We start from the raw sequence: 14,018 nt of genomic DNA on the forward strand, positions 1-14,018 counted from the left end.
TTTTTTTAGATATCTAAACATTTTAGCTTAGACTCTGAAACATTTCCCTACTTTTAGCCTACGTGCCTAAGGCTGGATCTTGTGATTTGAGGAAGATAAGTGAATGTGTAGGGAATTAGATTCTTCAAGAGGATGCTGTCCAGATGTTAGATCAAAGACATCATGACTCATTCACCAAGGAGCTGGACTTCTGAAAGCCTGTCCAAGTCTTAGTGCCTTTGAGGTTAATTCGTGACCATTAAAAACTTGGTATGTGTTATTTTCTATAAGTATCATGCCACACTTTGAAAATGAAGACCAGATTGAGAGATGTAATAACAGTGTCTTGTACCACTGAGCCCCACCTTTGTGAGGAGAGGTTACAAAAAATAAATAAACAAAAACTTACAGTGAATGAGCAACAGCCCACAGACCAGATTGCATGCATGATGAAGCTAAATTCTGCTACTATTTCCATTTCCAGAACTTGCTGCTATTCAAAGCACTCTTTGGGTCCAATCAGGCTGCCATACTTTCTTGACTTATTTCCTTCAATTCTTTCATTTATTGTTTTTTCTTCTTTACTGGCTGTTGTTTGAGGTGGCCTTTCTGTGCATCTGCATTAGAGTATTTTTTGTGCTTAAACTTTCTGCTCTAAATCACAATACTTGAGATGATGACCAGATATCCTTTTGACAGCCTCCCAGCTCTGTGTAATTGTCTTCACCATTTCATGTTAGAAATGGCTGGAGTGACTATTTTCTGAGCCAAACTTAGGCTGAGTATCAATAAAATATGATATGTATTTAAAGCCCTAGAACTACACAAGTACATCCAGAGGGCATCACTCCACTAAGTTTAGTTCAAAAGGTGTCAGACATGGCAAGTTTATTCAAGTTTTGCAGACATCAAGAGAGTGGCCTTTACTTTTGTCATAAGAAACTTCATTTTCTGCTGAGGGTCTCAAAGGCTCCCAGTGGGTCTGGCCATACATGGCAGGTGTTTTTCCAAATGATGTATTTGCTTCTTGGGCTGGGTGCAGTTGTTGCATTCAGCTCACTACCTTCATTGGTGTCACACAAGTAAAATATTTTAGGATATTAAAATATCTAGCATGGCTCTGATAACCTCACCTTAAATGGACTCTCACTAATCAGGGGGGAAATATCAGGAGACATTTCAGACTAATGTAGTTTTTTGTTGTCTTTTTCTTCAAATGGGTTAATTAGAATTGAATAGCAGTTACATAAAGTTGAAGAATATAGGAACATTTTATGTCATGTTCATGTATATTTTTTCATTTTATAATATTCAGGTGTTAAGGAAATCAGAGAAAATGTCAATCAAATTTGTGACCATTCAATTAATGCAATCTACATGTTTAAGGAGTCATTTTATATAACTTCCATGCTTTTGCTATTTCCTGGGGTCACCATAGACTCAGCTAATAATACACAATGACTTCAATCTAACATGTTTTTAGTGAATTTGTGAGAGTCCTGCTTATAACATCCTCACTCTACTTACAAATGTTTTCTTAAATTGCTGCTCTTTAGGCAGATGCATACACAGTGCCATCGCAAGGACTAAGAGCATGCTGAGTGTAGGATTCTCTTTTCTGTAAAGGCCCATCACTAGGAAATTCAAAAAAGGTACGAAAATATACCAGTAAAGCCATATATGTTGACATAAATGAGTAAAAATACAAACTCTTCAGCAACCTGATTTTTTTCACTTGCAAACATGGTGTGGATATATAGAGCTCTCTTATCCTTTTAATGACAGCATAGATTTCCAATGTATGTACGTGCTATAATTTATTTCAACATACTCCTATTAACTGACATTTGAATTGTTTCCTCTTTCTTGTAATTTGCAAACAATGATACAATTAATGCTCTGGGAAATGTTTGTTTGCATCTTTGAACAAATATTTCTATAGGATAAATTTCTAGAATTAGAATTTTTGGCTCATAGGAATATTAAAGCTATGATAGGGATTGCTAAAAAAAAAAAACATTCCTATTAACGTTCTTGCCAACTCTTAGGTATTAGCATTTTTAATTTTTGTCAATTTGGTGTGTCAAAGCCATATTGTTTAAATTTGCATTTATTTGATTTAAAAGGTTGAAGATAAAAAAAAGGTTGAAGATCCTTTCATATATATTTACTAGCCATTTTTACTCTTTCATTTGAGAACTGCCTCTTTATGAGCTTTGCTCATGATTCCATTGGCTTGCCCTTTTTCTCATTAAGTTATTTTAGTTCCTTATATATCATATAAAGTGTGCTTTGTTACATTATTGCAACTATTTTTATATTGATCAATTATTGGTCACAATAAAGTATTTATCTATTCTATTATTAAAGTCACCCTCACTTGACTTTCTGGGAAACTCTAAATTTCATGAGGAGTTAGAATAAATACATGTGTTTTAGCATTATGATAAAAAAGGAACAAGAGCCATTGTCTAAATATAGAATAAATGAAGAGTTATAAAGAATATTTTTTACCAAGCAAGCAAAAGATGTGGAAATATCTATAGGAATAAAAACTTGCATTTTTCCAGAAGTTTCTTGAAGCATGGAAATTCTCCGAGACCTACAGTCTTTTGTCTCTTATGAAGGTATTTCAGCTATGTAAGAGAGGCCACTCACTCTGTCCTCTCTCAACATACACCATCACCAACTCCAGCAGGAGCGTTGTGTATCATAGAAAGAACTTAGGTCATTCAGACATCCTGGCTCATCATTTATCACTTATGTCACTTATGTAACATGGTCTCTCAGAACCACTTCTTCACCTGCAAAATGACATGATTATACCTGACTTATAGGGCTATTGTGATATTTAAATTAGGTACAATAGGTAAAATACACAAAGTAGATAATTAGCAAATACTCATACTTCCAACCCCAAAAGTTTTGTTAAGGGAAAATTATATCAAAAATATTCAGCTGTGATAGGAACACTTAAAATGCAAAGATCGGGACATCTGCCTTTGGCTCAGGTCATGATCCTGGGGTCCTGGGTTGGAGCGCCACATCAGGCTCCTTGTTCAGTGGGGAGCCTGCTTCTCCCTCTGCCTGCTGCTCTTCCTGCTTGTGCTCACTCTCTCTCTCTGAAAAATAAATAAATAAATAAATAAATAAATAAATAAATAAATAAAATCTTTAAAATAAAGAAATAAAATGCAAAAATCACCAAGTCAATAAATGTAAAGGTTCAGCTTTTTCTTGAAACACTCAATTGTCCAAACCTTTCACATATAAGTGTTATAAGATTCACTTGATTTTCTAGAATGAAATTAAAACCATATCCTCTATATAAGAGTTAACAGCTTCTGTGGATTTTAAATATTTAATGTTAATGCTGAAGATGATGTTTACTTGGGAAAGAATATGCTGCAATGATAAACAGGGTCTGTAATCCATGGAAAGTGAAATAAGAGACCAACCATGACCCAGGAAGTGGACCAGGGAGTTTGTGGATATGATAGATTCCTTTTAGGTCCATGTTTTAAGAAGGATCTTAAAGATTTTTAGGCAATAGTCTACTAAGGGAGGAAAAAATGGTATGTGCGAGAAGTCATGTTGATAGTATGTACACTTGGTGTCATGTGATGAAGGGGGCACTTTATCTCTGTGGTCTTCCTCCCAAAAACCACAACCTCTATCTAATCATGAGGAAAACATTAGAATACCAATTTAATTCTACAAAATACCTTATCAGTCACCTCAAACTGCCAAGGTCATCAAAAATAAGTAAAGTCTGAGTAACTGTCACAGTCCAGAGGACCTAAAGAGACATGAAAACTAAAACCAGTATCTTGTAGTGAAGCGTAGTGTCTTGAGCAGGAGCCTGGAACAGTAATGGGACCTAAGGCAAAAAAGAAAGAAATTCAAATAAAGTATGAACTTTAATAATTTAATGTATCGTTATTGATTCATTAATTGTAACACATGTACTATGCCAATGTAAGATGTTAATAATAGGGGAAACCGGTTGTGAGATATATAGGAATTCTCTGCATTGCTTTCACAATTTTTCTGTATATTTAAAACTATTCTAAAATAGTACATTGGTTTTTTTTTAAAGTTTCTTTAGATTGCCATCCATTCCACTCCTGTTTACTACCCTAAAAAGTAATATAACTTCCTTATTATGCCTGGGAAAATAGCATGCTTTCCAGAAGACTAAAGGTCCAACCTTACATCAACATTTAATTTTCCCCAGATATGTGTAAAATACTGATATCTCTCCACTTGGATGCCCATCGCTTTTGAAGCCTATATCAATGGATGCTCAGTCAATACTTATAAACTGATAGAATGATTACTAATTGAGTCTTCATTAAGTGAATTCTAAGTTCTGGTCAACCTAGAATTCCTGCCATAAAATAACTATTCTGCAAGAAGTCAGCCCATAGACTGAGCCGTGGGGGCAACAGGAGTGGTTAGCTCTGTTCACATTCATGTCGACATGTGTTGAGAAATCAGCCTGGGACATAAAGCACAAGATTCAATTATGAGAGTTTGTCTTTTAACAGCAGACATGGCAGCTTCACTTTCCTTGCCTGCAAATTTTGGTTTGGTGTGACATGGTTTTAGATATAACCACTTCAGGCAGAAATCACTGATTCAATGTTTAAAAACACTCATCATCATCATCATCATCATCATTATCATCATCATCATCTCTCAGCTAGATAGTGTGTTAGGAATTTCCCACCCTTTTATTTAAATTAATGAACCAAGTCATTTATCTGAGTAATTGACTAACATAACTTTGCAAGTTCAAATGAATGTATACTCCAAGCCAATTTGGCACGTTATCCATCTATACACCCCAGAGTACTGTGCTGCTCGCAGAACATATGAAATATTGAGGAATATCAAGTTCACGCCTTGTGCATGCATGCATGTGCAGTGTGAATGTGTACGAGCATGCTAGTAGAAGTATATGTGTGTTGGTGTGTTGGTAGGTTCGTTACTAATAACTGAATCAGAGAAAGGGAGGAGAGATATCTTAACCGTTTATTGGTCTTTCCAAAACAAAATGAAATTGTTGCTTAGTGTTTTCTTTTATGTTGGTAATGAAAATGGTGGAGGTGAGGACTGAGTGCTGACTTTTAGGTCCTGAGGAATGGAACAGAAGGAGCCCAGCAGGCCTGCCCACTCCTGTTGTTAATTAAAGTATTTTCCCGTTCTCCAGGGTGTAATGCACTCTGGGCACTGAGCCCCAGAGAGACTTGTGCAGTCTAATGATCACACATTCAAATAAACACAGTCGGGGGCCACTGGGGAACAGATCGCTTCCCCCACCTCATTAACGGCTGCAACGTTTTGCAAATGTCTGAAATGCACTGGCACCATTTCTTATGAATAATAAATATTAGTCAGCCTCCCATTTGCTCAGTGGTTCGAGGTAAGGTGGACCCCTACTTGCTCAGCCGAGACCTACACGTGGTAGGGAGTGACATTTACAGCTCAGAACTATCTGTACCGCATTCACTATGATTCTTGCCAAAGCAGATTTCCTCTGACTTATTACACCCTTTTGTCTGAATTGCACTATAATTCTCATTTGTTGGCACTGTTAACAAGTTTGTCTGGGTATGAAAGGTGGAGAGCTCTATAAAGCTGACTTTGAGTTGTCAGAGGGCATATCTGCAGACACCAAAATCATCTTGAGGCTCTCACAGCCTCAGATAAAAAAGACACATTTTAAATATTCAACATCCTTCCAAATTGCTGAACAAAATTGTATATAAGCCCCAAATACTTCAAGTTTTAGTTAAAAGAAAGCAAGGACAATTTTATTTTAGAGAGGTATAAAGTCCCAAAAAAATCAATGTAGGAGCTAGATGGCAAAATTAATGCCAGGATTTTGACACTGCAGAGTTTTTAGAAGATTTTACTTCAATTTCAGTTAAGATAACACAAACACAACATAGATAAATAAGAGTTACGACTTGAATTTTATTGTATAATACACTTCTCAAAGTACTATATATGTATGTAAACCTCACTTAATCCCCACAGCGTCTATAGGAGATAGGTGTTATCATTCTTATTGTGTAAATGAGAAAATTGAGGCTCAGAGAGGCTAAATAACTGTCCCCAGATCACACAGTATGGAGCAGTTTGTCCTCAAATCCAAATCTTCAGACTCCCCAGAATGTTCATCAGGATAACCGCATTTCACACCAGATAGCGATTTATGTATCTCAGCTTTTTGCTTCAGTGAAAATTGACCCTGTATCTTTATCTTGTAAAGAAACCTGTACTAGATCTTACCTTTTATGGATATGTATTTGCTTAGTTGTTTAATAGCCTGGCTGCTTTCAGCTAAGAAGTTTAAGTTAACAAAATATCAAATTTTGATGAGTCATTCCCTTGGTAACAGCTTGAATTGAATAAATTACTAAGAGTTGGAGTGTTCTTAATGCTACTACATCCCTTAATGTATGAAAGACACATCAAATGCTCTAGATGAAGGAGACAGAGACCAGAGGAAGGGGGGTGGGGGTTCTGCTCTTTCTTCTTTCTCCCTAAACAGGTAAAGTTGGTGATCGTGATCATGATATCTCATCTCTGCCTAATATTTTGGTGAGCCATTTTTGTGTCCAAAAAAGCACTTTTACGGTTGGTGATGTTATTGAAGCCTCCCCAAAACCATAACTAGTTAGTAGATGTCATCCCAATTTATGGATACAGATGATCCACAGTTTGTACTTGAAAAACTCTTACTTCCTTCTCCCTTCCCTGCAGATTACCTGGCTGGCTTGTCCAAGGGCACACACAGATTGCTGGAGGAAGGGCATGAATTTAGCACTTCTGATTTCCAGTGTTACTCATTTGCTGGTAATATTACTTTCTCATTCATGGCTGGGCAGAGACTCCCCCAAACATACTCATATCCTGATTGCACAAAAACATTAGTTTCTACTACTCATCTGGGCAAAGCAGATACAAAGAATATTCTACTCATCTGTCGTAGAAGTAAGTGACCTCAATGGATCCATAGATCCCAAATGCTCTCACTGCCCCCCTGGTTGGGTTGCCTAATAAAATATAGGCTGCCCAGTTAAATTTGAATTATTTAATTAATTAATTAATTAATTTAGATTTTATTTATTTATTAATGAGAGACACAGAGAGAGAGAGGCAAAGAGACAGGCAGAGAGAGAAACAGGCTTCTCCCAGGGAGCCCAATGTGGGACTCGATCCCTGGACCCTGGGATCACAACCTGAGCCGAAGGCAGACGCTCAACCACTGAGCCTCTCAGGCATCCCTGAATTACTTTTTTAGTATAAGTATGTCCCATGCCATATTTGGGATATACTTACCATAAATAATATATTTGTTGTTTATGTGAAATTTCAATTTATAGGGACTGACCTTTCCATATTTTTATTTGCTAAATTGGGCAATCCTGCTCTATGGGGGTCTGGACTCTGCCTGCCCCTGGGCTACTTGGGACATTGGTGTCTATTCTCTTGATATCTTTCAGGGAAATAGTAGGCATCGTTAGGACAAGGACTCTTCTGGGGTCTGTCACAGGCATTATTGGAGGAGGGAATTTATAATCTTTAAAAGCCTTAGCACAGTGTGCCATCTGATTCTCACACTGGCATTTTTCCTCCATAAGGCTTCCTCAGGGATAGAAGGTGATGGGAGCACTGGGTCTAAATTCCTGTCCTCAGTTTCAAAATCTTATTCTTACTCATCTCAAAATGTCCTTAAGACACTCCCGAAGCAACTGTTATTGCCATGAAAAAATGCTTTAATGCTTGAATATCTTTGACTACATTCTATATTCAATGATTGCATTTAAAAATGTTAAAAAACAAACAATTTCAGTGTAGAACTGAATGTATGAGTAAAAGTCCTAAAAGTGAGAATAAAATAAAAGCAACTATAAACAGTGTAAAAGGCCAGTGACAATTAGTAATAACCAATCAATGAGACTAATAAAATGAAGGTCTAGAATTTTACAATGGGCAGGTAACCAGACATTTCCACTTATAGTAGAATTTTTTTGGTTCTCTGCACCAGTTAGGAGCATTTTTTTAAAAATTGCATTTAGACTATTTCTATTTTTTTAGATAAATAAATTTATAGTTTAAATGAAATTTTGTGAAAGTAGACTTTGTCTCACTTCACATGCTTTAGTATGAATCATACCACAATTAACAATTGTTTGCAGTGTTTACAAATTCATCATCTAGACTCTCCTCATACAATGTCTAAGTCTTTGCAAAGCTGAATTTGAATGATCAGAAGGTATAGATGCATATCCCACCCCCAAATCTTCCTAGAGAGTTTGTAGCCTGGAAGAATAGCCACGTAAAAATGCTAATACCACCAAACTGCTCAACTAATTGTTACTAAACTCTCTCTCATAGGTCCTTGTCCAGCTGAGAGCAAGCAGAGCTGAGTAGGGGCAAGTTAGTGGACTACAACAGTAATGTAAAGATTGGGGAGCCGGAGGATCTCTTTGAACACTGGCTTTATCACATGCTCGTTGTGTGACCTTGAGCATGTAACTTACCCTGCCTGTCCCTCAGTTTCCCAATCTCTATAGTGGGAGTGAGAAAAGCAACTGCAGTGATGGAGTTGTTTTGAAGATTAAATGAATTCTCATTTGTGAAGTTCTTATAAGAGTGTCTTAAACATGGTAACCAGTATGTAGGCATACATAGGAATTGGCCTGTGTTTGTTAATTAAATAAAAGGTATAAACATGTATGTATGCATATATAATATACAGTATGTGTGTGTGTGTGTGTATTTTAAATTATTTTAGTGAAATCCAGAACCCAGGGTCACAAGGGAGATTCCTACATTCCTATGCATTTTGGCCTCTTGATTGCTTATAAAAAAAGCCCCTCCAAGCTCATGGTAGACATAGGCAAAGATAAGGAAAAATTGCCAGAAGGACAAAGCACCTACCTAGACACGGAGCCTAAATGCCTCAAGGTATGGTAGGATGTATCCACATGCCACAGGCAGGGCACTGCCAACCTCCTTCACAGGCTGGCACATCTCTGATAGGCCTCGGAGTGTATAGCCCAAAGTGAACACCAGGCTGTGGATTAGTCTTTGTCTTTCATTCCAGGCAAATGAACAGCTTCTGCAGCTTCTACCAAGGACCGTACTCCCAACCCCAGAGGTCGCAGCAGCCCCCTCCATGCAGGAAAGCTCTGAGACTCTGACACTTAAGGAGTCTACAGATCCTTTCATCATTAAAGGGGAACCAATGCCCCACCTATGGCTCAGACATCTTTCCAGAAATGTAATTCATTCTGTCTTGTATGAGTGATGAAGAAGTATTTACAAACTGCTGCTTCTGCTTGGGATTTACTGTGTAATTGAGAAGTGCATGTTTGTGTGTATGTCTGTGTTTCCTTTGCAAAGATTTCTGCACTTTTTTCATCTGCCTGCATTTGGCGTTTGCCCAACTGAGGTTCCAGCTTATAGAGTCATCTCCCAGAATCCTCTCAAACATCTGGTCTAGTCAGGAGACTACTGTGACATGTTTGTGGAGACTCCTCTGCATGGAGAGCAAGCTTTGAAATATTCCTCAGAGTCAGCTATCATCTTAGCACTGGCTCAGAACAATGGCCAGGAGCTTAGTTAAAAAGCACTAGGGTTTGGTCTCAAAGCAAACAGCTACAGTTTTGCTGGGAGATATATAAGTGATTACAGTGCTCTGAGTCTCCTGCAAGATCGAGGCACCAGAACCCAATACCTGCCTCCCCACCTGAAGGAACCAGCAGCCAGAGATTGCCCTAAATGCAGGGAGGCAGCTTCCCCAGCAACCTAGAGAAGACCTCCTCTTACCAATGATGGCAGAACAGGGCCCAAGAGTTCCCTTCCAAATGCTGGGCTAACTTCCGTAAAGAGAGCTTATGAGGGCAGTTTTGAATCTGTCAACTGATGAGCTTACAGGATTTGAAATGTCAACATGGCCTCAGCTCAGCAGCCAGCTCTAGGCCATAGGCTACAGTTAACTGGCAACACTGATGAATCCATACCCTTACCAGATGCAAACGATTCTCAGAGGGCCAGCCCTTTACCCACTTTACAGAGTCCCCATGCCACTCCCTCCTACTCCCTCAGCCTCTCTTGAACATGTGCAGGCTTCCGTGGACTCCTCCTCACTTCCCCCTTCTTCCAGGAGTGGGTGGCTCCCACCCCATTCCTACATTCAAACCTGCATCCGGTCCTGGGTGAGCACAACTTCCGGAGTTTGCTTTGTAGGGTTTTCACTGTCTTGTCAGGGACCTGACTGTGCTCCTCTACCAGCAAAAATGCATGCTGACAGCGCTTGGAAAATCCCCTGGGTTACAGCCACCTCTGCACCCGTTTTCTTAGGACAGATGGTATTTTGTGACAGCTGCCAGATTTGCCAAGACCTTCTGAGCCTAGGAAAAAGATTCAAGTAAAGGCAGAAAGCTCACTGGGGGTGGAGGGGTGCTCTCAGGTTTCAGTTCTCTTTTCATCTGCCTGCAGATTGCCTGGATTTACTGCCTGTTGCCCCTCCCACGCCGGGTCCAATCTATACATATGCTCTTGGGGAAAGGTCTTTGAAAAAGGCCAATAACGGTTTTTATTGAGAGTAATTTTCTCTCATCATGTTTACTGTACATTCCCATTTGGCTACTTGATTTGCTCTTCTCAAGATGGATCCTAGCAGGTTTCTTTTACTTCTGGAAATAAATGGGCCACTTCATCTCCATTTTGGCCTTTCTCCCCCCAGGTGGGAAGTATTCTGAAGTATATTCCAGTTTGCAACCGATTTAAGTACTATACTAGGGGTCACAATCATGTCTCACCCAGACTATTTACTTTTCTGGGGTAACCTCTCACTTTAACCCTATTTGAGAGTCCAGGAGACCATGTGGCATTGTGTTTTCTCTCTTACACCACCTATGAAAAGACTGGGATGGACATCTGTCCTAAAGCACTTCATGCACACTATGGTTAACTTCCATCCTTTCACAAAAGTATGAGTGGAACCAATCAGATGTGAATGGTGTTATAATGGGCAATGACAGTTGATAGTAAAAGCTGGTCTGCCATGTGATATAGACTTGGGAACTGGGAATGCCATTTGGAGTCCCATGTGAGGCAGGTAGGTGGGAGAAAAGGTAAGTGGAGGTGAAAGAGATTCTGTGATCCATGAAAGTGCAGGATAGTGAGGAAGCTCAGCCCCTGGTCTTTCCGTTGCAGATCACGTGAGGCCACGCCAGGGTATATTTTCATTCTCATCCATGAGATCACCAGTAATAATCCTAAAAGAAGTCTTCCTTTTATGTGCCCTTGTCTTTTTTTTTTTATAATAAACTTTCCCAAGAACATGTTCTTCATGACTAAGACCACCAGCTTTATTCTAGTATCTATTCTCTTCCTCTTCTTGGGTAGTGGAACACTGATCCTTAACCAGCCCATTGATACTTAGATATATGCTGAATTTCCCCCCCCCCCTTTTTTTTTAGATTTTACTTACTTATTCATAAGAGACATAGGGAGAGGCAGAGACATAGGCAGAGGGAGAAGCAGACTCCCTGCAGGGAGCCTGATGTGGGACTCAATCCCGGGAATCCGGGATCATGACTTGAGCACTCAACCACTGAGCCACCCAGGTGTCCCTCCCATTTTTCCTTATAGCTACGAGTGGTCAAGTGATTTTGTGTGGGTAAAACAAAGGCACTCTTTTATATAACTTCACGATAAATATTACAATTAACAAGGTAACACTGATGTATTTTATTATCTAGTCTAATCGACAGACTTTCCCATTTTGCAAATTGTCCTAATGATGTAATTTATTTAAAAAAAAGAAAATTTTCTCATGTGCTTGTTGGCCATGTCCATGTCTTCCTCTGTGAGATTTCTCTTCATGTCTTTTGCCCATTTCATGATTGGATTGTTTGTTTCTTTGGTGTTGAGTTTAATAAGTTCTTTATAGATTTTAGAAACTAGCCCTTTATCTGATACGTCATTTGCAAATATCTTCTCCCATTCTGTAGGTTGTCTTTTAGTTTTGTTGACTGTATCCTTTGCTGTGCAAAAGCTTCTTATCTTGATGAAGTCCCAACAGTTCATTTTTGCTTTTGTTTCTTTTGCCTTTGTGGATGTATCTTGCAAGAAATTACTGTGGCCAAGTTCAAAAAGGGTGTTGCCTGTGTTCTCCTCTAGGATTTTGATGGACTCTTGTCTCACATTTAGATCTCTCATCCATTTTGAGTTTATCTTTGTGTATGGTGAAAGAGAGTGGTCCAGTTTCATTCTTCTGCATGTGGATGTCCAATTTTCCCAGCACCATTTATTGAAGAGACTGTCTTTCTTCCAATGGATAGTCTTTCCTCCTTTATCGAATATTAGATGACCATACATTTCAGGGTCCATTTCTGGGTTCTCTATTCTGTTCCATTGATCTATGTGTCTGTTTTTGTGCCAGTACCACACTGTCTTGATGACCACAGCTTTGTAGTACGTGGATGGAACTGGAGGGTATTATGCTGAGTGAAATAAGTCAGTCGGAGAAGGACAAACAGTGTATGTTCTCATTCATTTGGGGAATATGAATAATAGTGAAAGGGAATATAAAGGAAGGGAGAAGAAATGTTGGGAAATATCAGGAAGGGAGACAGAACATAAAGACTCCTAACTCGGGGAAACGAACTAGGGGTGGTGGAGGGGGAGGAGGGCGGGTGTTGGAGGGGAATGGGTGACGGGCACTGAGGTGGACACTTGACGGGATGAGCACTGGGTGTTTTTCTGTATGTTGGTAAATTGAACACCAATAAAAATTAATTAAAAAAAAAAAGAAAAAAAAAATAAAAAATAAAAAAAAGAAAATTTAAAATCATGCATTATATTCAGTTGTCTGTCTTTTTAGTCTTCTTTAATCTGGAATAGTTGGTTCCTTAGTCCTTGCTTGATTTTTCTGACCTTGACAGTTTTGAGGAATAGTCCAGGTGTTTTTGTACAATGTCCTTCAATTCAGGTTTGTTTGGTATTTCTTCACAAGGAAATATCCAGTTGTGCATTTGGGGCAGCAATACCTCCAAAATAATGTGTTCTCAGTGTCTCATATCCAGAGGCACCAGATGTTGATTTGTTCCGTTATTGAATTTACTTTGATCTCTTGATTAAAGACGTATCGGCTAGATTTCTCCCCTATACAGTTACTATTTTTCCACTTTTATAGTTTTATAGCTGCTGCTATTGGGGGCTTGTCTGTGCAGCTGTTCCCTTTTTAATGACCAACAAATAATAAAGAAAGGAACATGCAAAGATAGTTTACTCTGTGAGGCTCTGTTAGATCATTTTGTTGAGGTGGTTGAGCAATCATTTAGAAACCTTGGCTACTTTGTTAAATAGTCCTTTTTAATGCTGTGCTACTGGCAGTAATAAAACAGCAAGAGGCCAACAGACCCTCACTAAACAGCCCTTTATCTTTATAAAAACTACTCTGGGCTAACTGTGTACTAAGTGAATGTGATATAAATATGTAGAAATAGAAGAGAAGCAATTACAAGAGGATGATTCAATAATCCAAAAGATCAAAATTAATAATATGGTCTATGCTATCCAAAAGGCACTTGATGGGAGTTTGCCTGTAGTACAGGTGGGTATAGAAATACTTGAGGATTAACACTATGTCCAGTAATGACTGAAATTCTGGTTCTGTATGCTCTGAACCTTTTAAGACCCAAACCCCACTAGGGTAAAAAGAACCCATGAGAATCCAGCTCTTGATTCTTAAAAATATGTAACTATATTGGCAAAGCTCACGCAGGAAGCAGTGCCCAGAAGGTATTTTTGTTTTTAAATCCTTCATCTAAGTCAGGACAGAGACAGAAGCAAATGAGAAACATTACTCCATTTATAATCCAGCAAGTCTGACTCCTGTGGTACAGCATTGGCTACAATGATGAAATATGTCAGGCAAGTCCATTTAGCAGACCTCTGCCAGCATTGTACTGCACAAATCGTCTTATAGTCTAGCAATTTTTAGCCTA

At 38.7% G+C, this 14,018-nt stretch overlaps 1 protein-coding gene across 1 annotated transcript in view; it reads left to right on the top strand.

Annotated features, from left to right (window-relative positions):
• Nucleotides 1-14,018, top strand: part of F13A1 (coagulation factor XIII A chain) — a 407,954-nt gene that overhangs the window by 183,670 nt on the left and 210,266 nt on the right. The window lies entirely within an intron of this gene.

Source organism: Vulpes vulpes, chromosome 12 (assembly GCF_048418805.1).
Source record: "Vulpes vulpes isolate BD-2025 chromosome 12, VulVul3, whole genome shotgun sequence".
NCBI classification, from domain to species: domain Eukaryota; kingdom Metazoa; phylum Chordata; class Mammalia; order Carnivora; family Canidae; genus Vulpes; species Vulpes vulpes.